The sequence below is a fragment of the Melozone crissalis genome, unplaced genomic scaffold (genome assembly GCF_028551555.1).
Source record: "Melozone crissalis strain CALT ecotype California unplaced genomic scaffold, PUWL_Pcris_2 ptg000046l_1, whole genome shotgun sequence".
NCBI classification, from domain to species: domain Eukaryota; kingdom Metazoa; phylum Chordata; class Aves; order Passeriformes; family Passerellidae; genus Melozone; species Melozone crissalis.
The window spans coordinates 11,178,201-11,195,402 of NW_026535824.1; positions in this window are offsets into that span (position 1 = coordinate 11,178,201).

A 17,202-nucleotide genomic window follows, 5' to 3' on the forward strand; every position below is an offset into this window, starting at 1 on the left:
GGGACGAAAAGAGCAGAGGCAGAGGAGGTTCAAAGCTGCCACAGAGCAAGCTGGGGCCAAATCAATGTGCATCTTGTAAGAAATCAGGACACTGGAAATAAGGCCAGTGCCCAGAGTTAGCAGACAAAGTACACTAAACTCTTGCAGCCACTCTAGATGATAAGAAATGACCGAGACTGGCAGTTCTTACCCTAGCAGGTTACCGGTTAAAATACAGCTAACGAATAATAAAGAAGTTGAATTTTTAACTAATTTTGGAGACACATTTTCACTCTTGAATCAAGCACTGCTACCCAAAAGTGAAAACTATCTTCAAGCAATAGGAGCAACTACAGGGCAGCCAGAAAATGCATTCTTCCTGAAACCACTTTGATGGAAAATCAAGAAGAAAATGGGAATACATCCGTTTCTCTGTTTCCCAAACTCACCCAAATCTGTCCTATGCAGGGATTTGCTTGAAAAGTTAGAAGCAACAGTTCCGTTTAGAAAAAGAAAACTTCAGTGGAAGCTACCTGAAGACAAATGAGCGGTTTTAGCAGTAGGACTGACAATTGACACCAGACCAACCAACAAGAAGAACTAGTTAGAGCAAGTATTGACTCAGGCGTACCCAAGAGTATGGGATACTGATAGCCCAGGAAAATCAAAACCAGCAGACCCTATTGAAACTGAGCTACAGACAAGAGTTAGGGCAGTAGTCAGAAAGCAATACCCTTGAAGATTAGAAGCTAGGAAAGGAACAGAGCCAACAATCAATTAAATCCCTGACATCAGGACTATTGGAAGAATGGCAGTCAAAATTTAATACTGCTAGATCAGCAATAAAGAAACCTAATGGAACTCAGAGACTAGTGCCAGATTTCCAGGCAATTAATGGTTTATACCTTACTAGCTTACTAGCTAAACTTGGAGATGATTTTATTTGGTGCGGGGAATGTCCATGGGCAGGTGCTGTCGAGAGCCGTTCCCTCTTGGTCTGAGAGACCAGCTCCCCCAGCCCACCTTGCTCGCAGGCCCGGAGGTTGTAACGTGCGCTCGACCGGCAGCCGAAGGAGGGCTCTTGACACCGTGTCTGATGCAACAGGGTTTACTGAAGGTAGGTCAGAGGGTGCAGGGTTGGTGAGGGTGAGAAGAGGGACAGGAAGAGGCGGCAGCACAAGCACTGTAACATGACACATAAGGCACCTGCAAGCTGCTGGGGAAGCCTCAAGTCTGCTGAGTGAGCCACGTGTGCCCTCAGCATTGGGACAGCCACCTTTCCCTCAGTGAGCCTCACATCCCAGGGTCAGCAAATCAAGAGGCACCAGCCATGCTGTAGGTGACTCAGAGCAAGTGCAGTGGGTGATGGTGGCCAGGGGCCAGAAGCAGGCAGAAAGCCAACGGGGCTGGGGAAAAGGCTCTGCTCTGCTTACAGCGTGGGCTGAGGGCTAGGAGAGCTCCATTTCCCCCTGGAGATGTTGGAGACGGGGCCTTTCAGCCTCCTGATAGGGCTGCCCCTGGCTGCAGGCAGCCAGAGGAGTACGACGACACAAGGCCGAGAGCAGCAAAGCAAAGAGCCAGCCGTGCACAGCACAGGGAGGTTGCCCAGTGCAAAGCCAGCGTGGCACCCTGAAGGCGCCCGCTGCATTCTCATGTGTCCCTGGCCTGGGAAGGACAGAAATGTCTGTGGTCCAAGAGGGCCTTTCTGAGGCCCCTGTGGGCTCAAAGCTGCTGCTCTTCTGGCTCCATGGGGCCTAAAGCCACAGAGCTCGGCCTCCCCCACAGCAAGAGGAACAAGACTTGGATATTAGGCAGTGGAGCTGAATGCCTAAGGCTGAGGGGCGGGGGGCTCCAGTCTGGAGCACTGGGAGGGCACCCCCCCAGCCCCACAACAGCTGGCCTCACAGCCCTGAAAGGCCAGGACCGGGGTTCCACGCCTGATTCCAGGGCGTCCCTCCAACCGGCCACCGACCTGGAAGCGCCAGAGCAGCCGGCTGTCGGGATCAAGGCGGCTGCCAGGGGGCTGCTTATGGCCTCTGCCAGCCAAGTGCCTCAGCCCCTCAGGGTCTCCCCCAGCCTGGCCAAGGGTGCCGGCAGCAGCGCAACAGCCCCAAAGCAGCTCCAGAGGAGCCTCATCCAGAGGCACCTGGGAGCCCTCAGCACTGCAGTCAGCAGCAGACGGGCAGGAGGATACGGATGGCCCTTCCTGTCCGGCACAGGGCTTGTGGCCATCTCCAGGCACCGCTCTGGCAGGGATCCCCGCAGCTCCGGCCCCTGCCCAGCCGCTCTGTGGGCAGCACAAAAGCTTCAGCAGAACCACCAAAGGCCAAAAGGCTTCTGGCCATTTTCCCTGTAACACTGCACTCCTGGGCAGCTAGCTGAGTACAAGCAACCTTTTCCCCCTCTTATGCCCTACAGACCTTGCGCAGGAAAAGAGAGATGCTGGGACTCTGTGTATTGTAAGATATTTTATATTTACATACTCAACAATGAAAATGCAAACACAAAAATCTTAAAGAAGAAAAAGAAAATTCCTGCTGGCTTAAATGGCCCCAGATCATCTCTCTGCCGAGCTGCAGCACAACAGTAAGGCAGTGCAGCAAAGACGAGGCCGTTTCCTCCATACACTGCGGAATCGATCCCGCAGCTTCTGCCATGGGGAGTAGGGAGCTCTCTCAAGAGCCCGGAGAACTAAACAAAATTCTACTGCAGCATCTCTGATTGCAGGACTGCTGTCATATGCCATTTCTTCAAGGGCTGCAAGAGAGAGGAACAGAGGCAAGGTCAGATCCCGCATACGCAGGGAGCCAAGGAGAGCCCCATGCCAGGGCCATCCCGGTCGGCTCTTGCCATGGCCCGCAGGGAGCAGGGAGCAAGGGGATCAGCCCGAAGTTGCTGGCCACCAATGCCACACGTAGCCCTGATATCTCTGTGTGCTCTGCCCACGGGTGCAGATCCCTCTGCAGCCGGGGCAGGGCTTGCAGCTGCCCCCTCCAGCCCCCTGGAGCGGTCAGCCCGCTGCCCTCACTCACTCACCAGTGCAGATCAGCTGGAGCTCTTGCTGCTGCCCCCTCAGGTGCCGCCCGGCCATGCCTGTGAACACAGAGCCTGTCACGGCCCCAGCGGCACAGCTCCCTGCCAGCGGCGCTGCCGGCGCTGTGGCCACACGGGCTGCTGGCCAGACAGAGCTCAGCCCGGGCCCTTGCCGCACGCTGCCGCCCCAGGGCACGGCTGCCAGAGGGCGGCAGCAACGCCCAGGCCAGGCGGGGCTCCACGGTGCCGGGCCGGGCCGGCGCTGCCGGGGCAGCAGGCGGGGCCGGGGCCGAGCTGCGGCGGGCCGGGGAGGAGCCCGGGCTCGGGACTCACCCATGAACCTGACGACCGCCTCTCGCAGGGACTCCTGTGGGCTCTGCAGGTAGTGCAGTGCCCTGCGCACGTGCTCGGCCGCTCGGCTCCTGTCCTCTGCCAGCTGCAGAGAGCGGCAGGAGGGAAGGGTTGGCGCGGGCTCAGCTCCTGGGCCGGGCGCTGCCGGCGCCCACCGCCGGCCACGCCTGCCCGCCCAGCCCTGAGGCGCGGCCAGCAGCCGCTGGCCAAGGGCTCCCGAGGGGAGGGGCAGAGGGCCGGCTGCTGCCCGGGGAGCCGTGGTGCCGCCCCGCAGCCCCGCCGGGCCGGGGCTCCATGGGCACCCGACTCAGGCCCACGGGAGCCCGGAGAAGAGCCCGCGCGGCCTCTGGCTGCAGCAGCGGGCACAGCTGTTAGCCCTGCACACTGAGCACCGCCCTCAGGGACCTTGGCCATGCTGAGGCTGGGGGGTCTCTGCTGTTCTTACCAGGCACTCCCCAAGGCTCTGATCCACGTGTAGCATTTGTTCTATATCCCTCCTCTTCAGGAATCTGGCTGAGGAATGCAGCGTTTCCCGGGAGGCCTGGAGAGGGACAGAGATGCACAGATGGCCCTACAGTCCAGGGCACAGGAGCATCCCAGTGGCACAGGCTGGAGGAGGCTGCAGCCCACAAGGTGCCCGGGCAGGAGGCAGCCCAAGCCCCTGCAAGGGGGACAGCAGCTGTGCACAAGTGCTCACCTCAGCAACCATCTGATTCTCATCATGGCAGTGGAAGTAGAGAGGGAGCAGGCTCTGGCGCACGTGGGACTTGAGGGCCTTTCTTCCCTCTTCTGTTAATAAGTCCAGCATCTCTTGAAAGAGAGCCATGGAGCTCAGCTGCACCTGGATGTCATCCTGGATGAAAGGAAAGGGCAAAAGACCTGAGCATCAGCTGCTTCAGGCCCCCCAGGGCACAGGCGTGCATCTGCACAGGGCAACAAGGGTCCGGGCAGCAGCCAGTGGCTGTGGCTGTGGGCACAGAGCCTTATGCTGTCAAAGAGTGGCAGGAGCGCCTCAGCCAGCTGCAGGGCGATGGGGGTGGCTATTGGAGCACCATTATCCAGGAGCAAATATCTGAGTAGAAGAATGCTCATCCTGATCATGTTGCTGTCATTTTCCTCCAGGAGCTCCACAAGACTTTCAGTCAGGCTCTGCATTTTTTCAACCTGTGCGGAAGACGACTTTGTGAAAGGCCGCACTGCTGCCGTAGGGCCCAGAGGCCAAAGGCCTGTCCTGAAGCACTGGGGCAGGGAAGCAGGAGAGATGGGAAGAGCTGCCCCAGCGGCCGAAGCCCAGGCAAGGCCAAGCGACTGCGTTGCCCAGCCCCACGCTGCCTGCACGGCTTTGGCCACTGCCCTCTTCTCACCATCAAGGGATTCTTGCCCAGCACTACGAGGCCTCGGAGAGCCAAGTAACGCCTGGCCATGTGCTTGCTCTGCAGGTTCTGTGCCAGGATCTCCAGGACACTGTCACTGCATTCCCTCAAGTCCAGGCACTCGAGGACCTGAAAGGCACAGGGCAGTGACAGGGGAGCCGGCCGGCAGGAGCCCAGAAGCGCACAGGGCCGGGCCCAGGCAGCAGCACAGGGCACGGGCACTGTCCTGGCAGCTGTGGCTGCAAGGGGTTAGAGGGCTGGGAGGCCGCTCAGCCAGGCAGCGCTGGCCTTGAGGCTCACCTCCACAAGGAATGCCAGGGCAGGGAAATCCCAGTATGGCATCTCTTTGCCGAGCAGGGCGAGCAGGTAGAATGCCACCGCGGAACAAAAGTGGATGGCTAAGCGGCGAATTTCTCTGAAGAGGGGAAAAAGGAAACAAGAGCCTGATGCAGTGGGGCAAACGTCTCCCAGGCGTGACTCACCCAGTTCTCATCTTTCCCCAGCACCCTTCCAGCAAGGGGACGTGGGCCGTTTGGGAGTTGGTTGCTGATGGGCAGCCTCCTCTGCCAGCCTTTTCCAGCCTGCTTGGCCGTCCCTCAGTGCCAAGGCCCTCTGACCCATGGCCACCACGGACACTTTATGGGGCACCTGGGCACAGGGCAGCAATGTCAGAGGCAGTGGGGAGAAGGGGGTCTCACCTGGCAAGCAGAGCCACGGCAAAGTGGTGAGTGTCAAGAGAGAGCAGCGTGTCCCAGGCACACCTGCGCTCCATTGCCACCACCACATCCTCGCAGCGGAGAAGGCAGAGCAGGGACTTCAGGGTGTGCACAGCAAACCTGTGTGCACAGCAAAGCCCAGGTCACACTGGCAGCACTGGCTCCTTCGCAGGCCACGTGGCAGGGACAGGAGAAGTGGCATGGAGCACCTGCTGGGGCTGGTGGCAAGGCCGTGCTCTTCCTGGCATCCCTTCCAGAAGGTGTCGACCTCCTCTGGCATATCCAGAGTGCTGAAGAACACTTGGAATAGCAGATGCACAAATAGGTGGGGGAAATACACCTTCAAGATCCGTGGGAGACAGGGCACCTGGAGGATCTTCCACGTCACCACAGTTGCCTGCAAAGGACAAAGCCCCCCAAGACAGTGCTCAGTGCCGAGGTGTGTGTGTGGCAGGGCCCGAGCGTGGCAGGGAGAGGCCAGGAGAGAGCATGGCATGGGGAGCACGGGGCCTGGTGGGCCTGAAGCTGCCCCTGGGCCAGGTTTCAGGCCAGCGCCTGAGGCAGGGAGATGCAGTGGGGGAAGGAGGATGGAGAGCTGCTGGAGAGACAGCCTTGGGGCCTGCAAAGGCCAGTTGCAGAAACTCACAGCCAGGGCAAAGACAGCTGTTTCGTCCCCATTGGAGGTGCAGGTGCTGTACTCTGGCCAGCTGCCCAGCACATCCAGGAGGATCAGCTGCACCAGCTCCGCAGTCCTGGCTGAGCCCATGATGGTCTTCCACATGGCCATGGCAGCTCTGTGGGGTTAGAGCTGTGTCTCAGGAGGGTCTCAGAGGAAGCACCAGGGGCAGCTGAGCCGGCTGCCATTTCTGCCTCTGCCCACTGCCCCCCTGCCGGCAGGAGGCAGACAGCCCAGCCCTGTGGGGACAGAGCCCTGAGAGGCGGCAAGGGAGCACGGCAGCAGGCTCAGGGGCTGGCCTGGCAGGGCTGGGAAAGGGAGCATCCAGAGGGCCCTGGAAGTCTCTGTTGCTCTGACACCTGGGGCAGGCTGTGCAGGGTGATGGGCTGGGGAGGCCTGAGCCCTGTGGGCAGGTGGGCCCCATACCTGTCACAGGACGGGGCCACACGCAGGAGTGTCACCACTGCGTCATTTGGCTGTGCTTGGGTGAGATGCAGCAGGGTCTTGTCCAGCCTGTGCTCAGCAGAATCATTGGCCATGAGCCACTAGTGGATGTAGCTGACCATGGCAGGCACCTGGAGAAGGCACGGGGAGACTTGGAAAGCTGCCAGAGGGAGCAATGTTCCCAGCTTCCCCAGAGGAGTGCTTCCCTTCCCACCCCACTGCCATGTGGCCTGAAAGGCTCACAGCAAGCAGCATGCGTGGATTGGGAGGACAAGCCATTGCTGTGAGATTCAAAGCCTGGCCACAAGCTGCTTACTTGCTTTGGAGTGTAAAAATCTTCCTCTACAAGCATATGCAGCAGGGCGGCACTCGTCTTGCTGAGGAAGATGGGCGAGTATGGTCTGAGGCCTATGCCCGTGGCGATGGTCTCTTCCTCTTTAATTCTCTTGAGGAAGTTGCAAACAAACTGTAGGAGAAGGGCAAGAAGCCGAGGATGTTGCATGGAGTGCTGCACACACGGTGCTGGGCTGAGCAGGGACAGCAGGCCCAGCCCAGGTGGGGGTGGCTGCAGGTACCTGCGCTGTTCTGCGGAAGCGGCCACGGCTGGACTCCTGCTCTTCTGTGCGCTCCGGGGCTGCATCTGGCAAAGAGCGAGCGCAGCCAGAGATGAGGGGCTGCGGGAGAGGCCGGACAACACAGCCCAGCCCTGCGATCCCCAGGCAGAGAGAGCCCCGGGATGCCCCAGGGGATGGAGCACGGCCACTGCGGGCTGTCTGCCCGGGCCCTCTTCTGTCCTGTCCGTGGGCATGTCCCCAGGGCATAGCATGGCACGGCACGGCACGGCGTGGGGTCCAAGCTGGCAGCAGGCACCAGTGCTGTGGCCCAGCTCTGCCACTCACCCTCCTGCGGTGGTTGGAATGGCACCACCTCTTCAGTCTGCTGTGCCGGGGCAGCTCCAGGGCCACCTTCCTCCTCCTCCACCCAGGCCAGCTCAGGCACTGCCGGGTTTCTCTGCTCCATGTCTCTGCCTGGATTTGTGGCTATTTGCAGGACAGTTGCCTTGGAAAAGCTCCAAGTCACCAAGTCCTGCAGTGGTGCCTGGAAGGCACCTTCAAGTAAGAAGCCTCAGGAAGGCTACAGGACAGCAAGTCCTGCACTCGGTCTCAAGGGCTCCTGCCCCGAGGACAGGGGACTCCTGACAAGGACTATGATATGGCCTCAAGGGCACCTGCAGACGAGAAGCCTCAGGGAGACCAAGGGTCAGCAAGTCCTGTGGTCTGGCCTCGAGCTCAGCTGCAGGAGCAAGGCTTCAGAAAAGCTCCGGGTGGGAAGCGAACGAGCGCGCTCTGCGGGGGCTCCTCACGGCACCGCTCTGTCCCGTCCTGTCCCGTTGCGTGCTCTGAGCACTGTGGCGTGCTCTTGTCACCTCCAGCTCCTATGTCACACCGTGTCACAAAGGGCCCTTGGACACTCGTTCCATGTGTCCTGGGGTGACGTTATGATGCTTGTATCCCCATTCATCTGTTCTGTGCCTTTGGGACCTGCTCTGAAGATTCGCAGTTTTGTTTGGGTTTCTTGTGTTAGATAGGGACAAGCGTTCGGAAAATCTCGCGATGTCACGGAAAGCGGCAGGATTCCTCTCCCCCTAACGCCTAGTGATAGGGGATCACCCAGGAATGTAGACCCCCCTAACACTAGTAACTTTCTACTCCTTATTAACCAATTACAGTAAGGTAAGACACCCTGACGTAGAGAAAAAACCTCCCCGAGTATAAAACCCGACGAGATGGGACAATAAAGGCCTTTGGACCGTCCACCACGTTAATGTCTGCGTGTGTTCTTGGCCCGAGCGACCCTGGAGAGTTTGGGTCGCCGTGCCGTTTCCTCAGAACCAGGTCGCCTTGCCTTGCATCAGAAGGCAACATTTCTCTTATCAGGGACATAGAGACGAGCAGTACATAGGGCTGTTTTTCACGTCTTGCTTTCAGCTTGCTGCTTTGCTTGCCCTTTTTTCTGCTCTTGCTTCTGCGCTGCTTTGGCCTCTGCTTATTAGCTAGTTCTAGCTAAACAGTCCACATTCCTTCCTGGACTGTTTCTCCTCTCCTGTTTCTGTGACCATCTCGAACCTGCTCCGAACTGGGACCTGGGAACACCGTTCGGCTGCAGCAGCTGCCCCAGCGCCGGAGGGACTGAGAACAGAGCAACCACCCCCAAAAGAGACTTTCTGATTTTGTCATCTTTCTCAGAGCGGTGTCATCGGGTATTGTTCATTTTTGTGCTGGGGGGTGCTGTGCCTGAAATAAACCGGTTTTTTCCACCTCTCTCCAAGGAATTTTTTCCCGAACCAGTTGGGGGGAGGGGCCGTGTGGGTTTTGCTTTCTGGAGGGGCCCTCCTTTGCAGATTCTTTAACAAATTTGCCCTAAATCAGTACAAAATATTGGCGCCCAAACGTGGGGCAAGAGAGAGAGTGGAAAAACCCTGTTTTGACTGCATTTATGTTGCTATTACTCTGCGTTCGTTTAAATCAGCTAATAGCCATGCTTTTTGAATTCATAATGTCTATTGGGGTGAAGGTTTGCATGCATTTCTGGTCCCTAGGGTTTTTTGAGGTTTTACTACCTCTCTGGTCCCTAGATTTATTTACTTATCCAGAAATAGCTTTAGTATTGCCCCTAATACGTAGTTTTTACATCAGAGGGGCAGTGACCAGAGTAGCTATCCTGCTGGGCTTGGTGGCAATAATGTGCAAGAAGTTTATAAACATGCTAGGGTCTGCTCCAGGTATGAATGGTTCATGGCTATGGTTATGCATCCAGTTTGTTGCAGGAGGAGCAGGAGGGAATGAGGTTTTTCAGCCTCTGCTTTCCTCCTTCTCCTATGAATCAGTTGCATCACTAGTGAAGGATGTTCAGTTTCCCCTCAATGTTAAAGAAACCATCTTCCTGGTATTCAATCTGGTAACCTTCCTCTATACAGCCTGCTGCTTTTCTAGAATGAGGGCTGAGATTTCTAGACGGGCTGATGAGACCCCTGACTCAGGAGTAGACCCCGGTGTGGAAAATCCTCAGTGGTGTGGGAAATGGGAGGATATGGGCCAAATCCTGAAGGAATTCTCTGATCCTATAGTCTGGGATTTTCCCCATGAACAAATTCAGAACCCAGATGAGGTGGGGAAATATCTGAAAGAGAAGTACCAGGATGAGCCTAAGGAGAGGAAGGTCATTGCAGTGAGCTGGGCCCTGGAGTATGCTTATCGCACGCTACTAGATACTGTCGGGCAGCAGACAGAGGCAGGGGGGCAGGGAGATCAATCAGCAACTGTCCCAGTGACTCAGGCTGCAGCTAACACTCCAGGCTCAAAGCCAGCATCTAAACCCATGGCTGTTGCTACCAGCACTAGAAGTGGGAAATGTACGGACAAGACCAATCAACCAGTGGATGATGATGATGATGATGATGATGAAGGAGAAGGAACCTCAATGCCTCCTGACATAAAATCAGGAGTCAAAGCAGCAGGTGCAAGATCAGATGCGAGTATTGAGTCCTTTTCCCTGAAGGACCTTCGTGGCCTACGGAAGGACTACACTCGAAGGTCTGATGAATCCGTAATTAGTTGGTTGGTTCGTCTCTGGGATGCTGCAGGCGAGGCTACAATTCTGGATGGCACTGAAGCCAGGCATTTGGGATCCCTGTCACAGGATCCTGTCATCGACCAAGGAATGATGAGGGGGGCTAACTCTCACAGCCTCTGGGAACGGGTCCTAAGAAGTGTAGCAGAAAGATACCTGTGTGCAGACGATCTCTATATGCAGCAAACTCAGTGGAAGACAATAGAGCAGGGGATCCAACGCCTGAGAGAAAGTGGCAGAGATTATCTTCTCAGATGATGTAACAACTAGGAACCCAGACTTAGTACCATGCACGTCTGTGATGTGGCGAAAATTCGTACGACTTGGGCCACATGAATATGCTTCTGCCTTAGCCATAATGAAGCGGGATGAGAGGGGTGAGACTGTGCTTGACATGGCAAGGAAGCTCCGAGCATATGCAGATGGTGTACATGGCCCGACACATGCCAGAATCACAGCGGTAGAAACACGTCTGCAGAACTTAGAGGATAAGATAGAGGAGAACCATAAGAAGCTTAGAGAGGAGATTAAAGAAGACCTTCTTGAAATTTCAGCAGCACAGATCCGAGGTTCCGGTATCCAAGGCAGACGTTTCCCAGATGTTGAGAGAAGGTACACCCCATATGCTGAGCTGTGGTTTTACCTGCGTGATTGTGGGGAAAACGTGAGAAGGTGGGATAGGAAACCTACTGTTGTTCTGGCACGACGGGTGCGTGAACTGAAGGAAGCCACCAGAAGGAAAGCAGCTCCAGTTGCCCGTAGCCGAATGGCCAGGTATGATGATGATGACATGTCTGATCCCCTCGAAGGAACATCCAAAATATACGCCCAGGGAAAGAAGGATAACCAGGCTTAGAGGGGCCCTGCCTCTAGCCAGGTAGAGGCCAGGGAAAATCGTGTTTTCTGGTCTGTGTGGATTCGTTGGCCTGGCACATCGGAACCACAAGAGTACAAAGCTTTGGTCGATACTGGTGCGCAATGCACATTAATCCCATCAAGACATGTGGAGACAGAGTCTGTTTCTATTGCTGGTGTGACAGGGGGATCCCAGGATTTCACTTTGGTGGAAGCTGATGTGAGCCTAACGGGAAATGAGTGGAAGAAGCATCCTATTGTGACTGGCCCAGAGGCCCCATGTATTTTGGGCATCGACTACCTTCAAAGTGGGTACTTCAAAGACCCAGAAGGACTCAGATGGGCATTTGGAATAGCTGCTGTAGAGACAGAGGGCATCCAGCAATTGAACACCTTGCCTGGGTTTTTTGAGAATCCATCTGCAGTAGGATGCCTGACGGGAGACGAGCAACGAGTGCCAATTGCCACTTCCATAGTGCATCGACGACAGTATAGGACCACTCGAGATGCTGTGATCCCCATCCATAAGATGATCCGAGAGCTGGAGAGCCAAGGGGTGGTCAGCAAGACCCACTCACCCTTCAACCGCCCCATTTGGCCTGTGCGAAAATCTGAAGGAGAATGGAGATTGACTGTGGACTACCGTGCACTGAATGAAGTGACTCCACCACTGAGTGCTGCCGTGCCAGACATATTAGAGCTCCAGTATGAGCTTGAGTCCAAGGCACCAAAGTGGTATGCCACTATAGACATTGCCAATGCATTTTTCTCCATTCCTCTGGCAGCAGAATGCAGGCCTCAATTTCCCTTGACATGGAGGGGAGTGCAGTACACCTGGAACCGACTGCCTCAGGGGTGGAAGCACAGCCCCACCATCTGCCATGGACTGATTCAGACTGCACTAGAAAGGGGAGAGGCTCCAGAACATCTGCAGTATATTGATGACATCATTGTGTGGGGGAACACAGCTGCGGAAGTGTTTGAGAAAGGGAAGGAAATAATCCAGATCCTCCTGGGAGCTGGTTTCGCCATTAAAAAGAGCAAAGTAAAGGGACCAGCTCATGAGATTCAGTTCCTGGGAGTAAAGTGGCAAGATGGACGGTGTCAGATTCCTACAGATGTCATCAACAAGACCACAGCAATGTCTCCACTCACCAATAAGAAAGAGACACAAGCTTTCTTGGGTGCAATAGGTTTTTGGAGGATGCATATTCCTGAGTACAGTCAGATTGTGAGCCCTCTTTACCTGGTCACCCGCAAGAAGAACAATTTCCAGTGGGGCCCTGAGCAGCAACAAGCCTTTGTCCAGATCAAGCAGGAGATTGCCCATGCAGTAGCCCTTGGCCCAGTCAGGACAGGACCAGAGGTAAAGAACATGCTCTACTCAGCAGCCAGGAACCATGGCTTGTCCTGGAGCCTTTGGCAGAAGGTGCCTGGGGAGACTCAGGGTCGACCACTGGGATTTCGGAGTCGAAGCTACAGAGGGTCTGAAGCCAACTACACTCCAACAGAGAAAGAAATCTTGGCTGCCTATGAAGGAGTTCAGGCTGCCTTGGAGGTAATAGGCACTGAAGCACAACTCCTCCTGGCACCCCGACTACCGGTGCTGGGGTGGATGTTCAAAGGCAAGGTTCCTTCCACTCACCATGCCACCAGTGCTACATGGAGCAAGTGGATTGCTGTTATCACTCAGCGTTCCCGTATAGGTAAACTGAATCGCCCCGGGATTTTGGAGGTAACTACAAATTGGCCCGAAGGTGAGAATTTTGGTGTCACAGATGAAGAGGAACAAGAACCAGTGACATGTGCTGAAGAGGCTCCTCCCTATAACCAACTGCCCCCAGAGGAAACACGCTACGCTCTTTTCACTGACAGTTCCTGTCGCATCGTAGGGATGAACCGGAAGTGGAAAGCAGCTGTATGGAGCCCCACATGACAGGTTGCACAAGCTACTGAAGGAGAAGGTGGATCAAGCCAACTTGCTGAACTCAAAGCTGTTCAACTGGCCCTAGACATTGCTGAGAGAGAGAAGTGGTCAAAGCTCTACCTCTACACTGATTCATGGATGGTAGCCAATGCTCTGTGGGGATGGTTGGAGAGGTGGAAAAAGGCTAACTGTAAACGTAGAGGGAAACCAATTTGGGCTGCTGATGAGTGGAAAGACATTGCTACCAGGGTAGGGAGGCTACCTGTGAAAGTCCGCCATGTAGATGCCCATGTACCCAAGAACAGGGCCAATGAGGAGCACCAAAACAATGAGCAGGTAGACCAAGCTGCAAAGATAGGGGTGTCCAAAATAGACCTAGATTTGGAACATAAGGGAGAGTTATTCCTAGCTCGATGGGCCCATGATGCCTCAGGCCACCAGGGCAGAGATGCCACCTATAAGTGGGCACGAGACCGAGGGGTGGATCTAACCATGGACAGTATTTCTCAGGTTATCCATGACTGTGAGACGTGTGCTGCCATCAAGCAGGCCAAGTGAGTGAAGCCCCTCTGGTAGGGTGGGCGGTGGTCCAAGTACAAGTATGGGGAGGCCTGGCAGATTGACTCCATCACACTGCCCCAGACACGCCAGGGCAAGCGCTATGTGCTGACCATGGTGGAAGCCACCACTGGATGGCTGGAAACCTACCCTGTGTCTCATGCTACAGCCCGGAACACCATCCTGGGCCTGGAAAAGCAAGTTCTGTGGAGACATGGTACCCCTGAGAGGATCGAGTCAGACAACGGGACTCATTTCAAGAACAGCCTTATCAACACCTGGGCTAGGGAACATGGCATTGAGTGGGTGTATCATATCCCCTACCATGCACCAGCTGCAGGAAAAGTGGAGAGGTACAATGGACTACTAAAAACCCAGTTGAAAGCTTTGGGTGGGGGATCTTTCAAGAATTGGGAGCAACATTTAGCAAAGGCCACCTGCTTAGTTAACACCCGAGGTTCCACCAACCGAGCAGGTGCTGCCCAGTCTGAGTCCCTGAATGTAATAGAAGGAGACAAAGTCCCAGTGGTACATATCAGAGGTTTGTTAGGGAAGACTGTGTGGATCAATTCTGCCTCGAGTACAAACCCATTTTTGAGGTTGTCTTTGCTCAGGGACCAGGTTGCACGTGGTGGATAATGCAAAGAGATGGAACAACACGATGTGCACCTCAGGGAGATCTGATCGTGGGGTAAGAATGATGTGCAGTATCACTGTTCATTGGATGTTACTGCCATTGTCTGTACATTAAACTATACAGACATGAGATTGAAGGAAATGTGTAAGTGTTGAAGGTCTGGGCAAGTGGAAGATGGAGAAGGAAATGCGTAAGTGTCGAAGGTCTGAGCAAGTGAAAGATGGAGCTTTAAGTGACTAAAGTGAAAAGGGGGAATCCTACAGCTCTGTAATATATGGTCTGGATTCAGTGGTCCAGTGTGGGGATGTGATGACGGCATGATGGGTATTGCTTGTAAATTTTGGGGGGACAGATGGAAATTTTGTATGACTAATGCATGATGTGTTGTAGTATGTTGATGATATGGGGATAAGGGGTGGAATGTCCTGGGGTGACGTTATGATGCGTCTATCCCCATTCATCTGTTCTGTGCCTTTAAGACCGGCTCTGAAGAGTGGAAGTTTTGTTTGGGTTTCTCTTATCAGGGACACACAGACGGGCAGTACATAGGGCTGTTTTTGCTTCTTGCTTTCGGCTTGCTGCTTTGCTTGCTCTCTTTTCTGTTCTCACTTCTGCTCTGCTTTGGCCTCTGCTTATTAGCTAGTTCTAACTAAACAGTCCAAATTCTTTCCTGGACTGTTTCTCCTCTCCTGTTTCTGTGACCATCTTGAACCTGCTCCAGGCTGGGACCTGGGAACACCGAGGGTTTGCACCGTTTTGGCCTGCAGCAGCTGCCCCAGCGCCGGAGGGATTGAGAACAGAGCAACCACCCCCGAAAGAGACTTTCTGATTTTGTCATCTTTCTCAGAGCAGTGTCATCTGGTATTGTTCGTTTTGTGTGCTGGGGGGTTCTCTGCCAGTCAAATAAACAGGTTCTTTCCACTTCTTTTCAAGGAATTCTTCCCGAACCGGTTGGGGGGAGGGGCCGTGTGGGTTTGCTTTCTGGAGGGGCCCTCCTTTGCAGATTCTTTAACAAATTTGCCCTAAACCAGGACACTCCCCCCCTTTCCCACTTTCCCAGAAGATGTTTTTTTCAAGGACCACAGGAAAGAAGCTGAAGATATAGTTGCTAAAAATGTCCAAGAACCTGCTTCGGTCCCAGAAAATGCTAATTATAAGGGATTTATTACCTTTATATGTAGATGCAGTGATATGTTAGTGTCATGGTTTGGGCCTGGCACAGAGCCAGTGCCCCCATGAGAATACCTTCTCCCTGGTGTCTGCTGTGAGATGTGACCAGGAATAAGCAAAGGAGGCTCTAGCTTAAACACAAAGAAAACTTTATTACCTAAACTACAAGAAAAGAAGGGGGAAAAAAAAAACCTATAAGGAAAAACAATTTGAAAACCTTACAAAAAAGCACTTTCCTCCTCCCCACCCCCCAAACAATTTCCCAATCCAATACATTCCCCCAAATCACCAACTGCCCAGTCTGGCACCACCCTTTAGGATATTCAAACTTCAGTCCATGAAGAGGAGAAGAGTCTTTCTTGCACCATAGGCTTCCCCTGGAAACACGCTGAAACCTTGTGTGCTTCCATGTCACTCGGCACCACCCGGAAAGTCCTTTTGCCGCTTGTGACATCTTCCTTCCATGCCCAGTGCTCTCACCACTGTGCATGGACCAGAGCTGCTTTTAAGGTTGTCTTTTAAGGATGCCTTGTCTCACTCCAAAAAGGCACAGTCTCTGCTTTGGGACATCTGTCCCCCCCATTTTTTTCCAAACCCCTGGGGCCGAGGGGTCCCCACAATGATCCCTCCTGGTTCTGAGGCACTGCCTCCCCCTAAATACAGTCTCTGTGTCACAGGAATAAAACTGGTTCAGTCTATGGCTACACAAGAAAAGTCCAGCCAAAAGGCCACTCCAATCATCTCTCTCTCCACTCAGCAAGCCTTCTCAACGTCCTTCGGGCCAGGTCCTTGGTTATCTCATCTCTTATTTCTCTTCTTATTCAGCTCTGAGGAGGATCAGCATTTTTGCAAGGTCCCAGTCATGAAAGAAAGGGGTTTAAAATTCAGTCTCTGCCTGTCCCAGAGCTCTGGCACTCCCACACTCGCTGCTGCTCCGGCCGGCACCTCCTCGCCGCTTTCTCCCCCCCATTTCCTCCTGGGCCGGCCGCTATCAAATTCAGACGCCGGCTCTCCTCTCTCTCTCTCTCCTGGGGGGGGAGATGGCTGCCCGATGGCTGTCTCTTGGGGCTCCTCCACCCTTCCATCCTCAAGGGCCTCTTCACCCCCCATCTCTGTCCAGGCCCAGGCCTACCACATGGCTGTCCCTCCCCTGCCCAGCAGCAGTGGCTGAACGAGGGAGGGCGATCTGTCCTCTTTGCCTCCAAGTCCCAAGAGAGCCTCCCAGGGCCGAAGCTCTGGTTTTAACCCCTGTGTGTTCTCGGAGGTGTGTCCAAACCCAACTGGCCACACCAGGTGCCAATATCAAAATCCGAGCACCCATTGGTTTGACCACAGCATCCCAGAATTCCCACTTCTTCCTGGTCAAACCACCACAGTTAGTCTTGGCTTACATTGTACTGGCTTGATGCGCATGTGTAACACAAAGGTAAATTAAAGGACAACGAAGAAGACTACAGGGCCTTCATCAGTGACGACCCCCAAAGACTTGTGCGACCACCAAACCGAGTGGTGGCGCATGCGTGACTGGGGTGGTAATGAGGGCGGAGATAGAGATATGACGAACCGAAAATGGGAGGAGATGGTATTGACACTTGGCATATAAGGGGTGATCTTCACTTGGCAAGCATGTACGTGAAGTGGCAAGGGTCATTGAACCCTGCCCTCCGTACCCCGCGTTATCTCTTGCTTATGCACTATTATTTGAACCAAATTATCCCTTATTTATATATTTTCTAAAATATTTAATTAAAATTTCTGCTACCTTACACATTGTTTGGTTTTTTTTGATGGGATAATTGGGCAAACATAACATATGTAAACAAACCCATAGCTGTACACAAGGACAGAAGCAG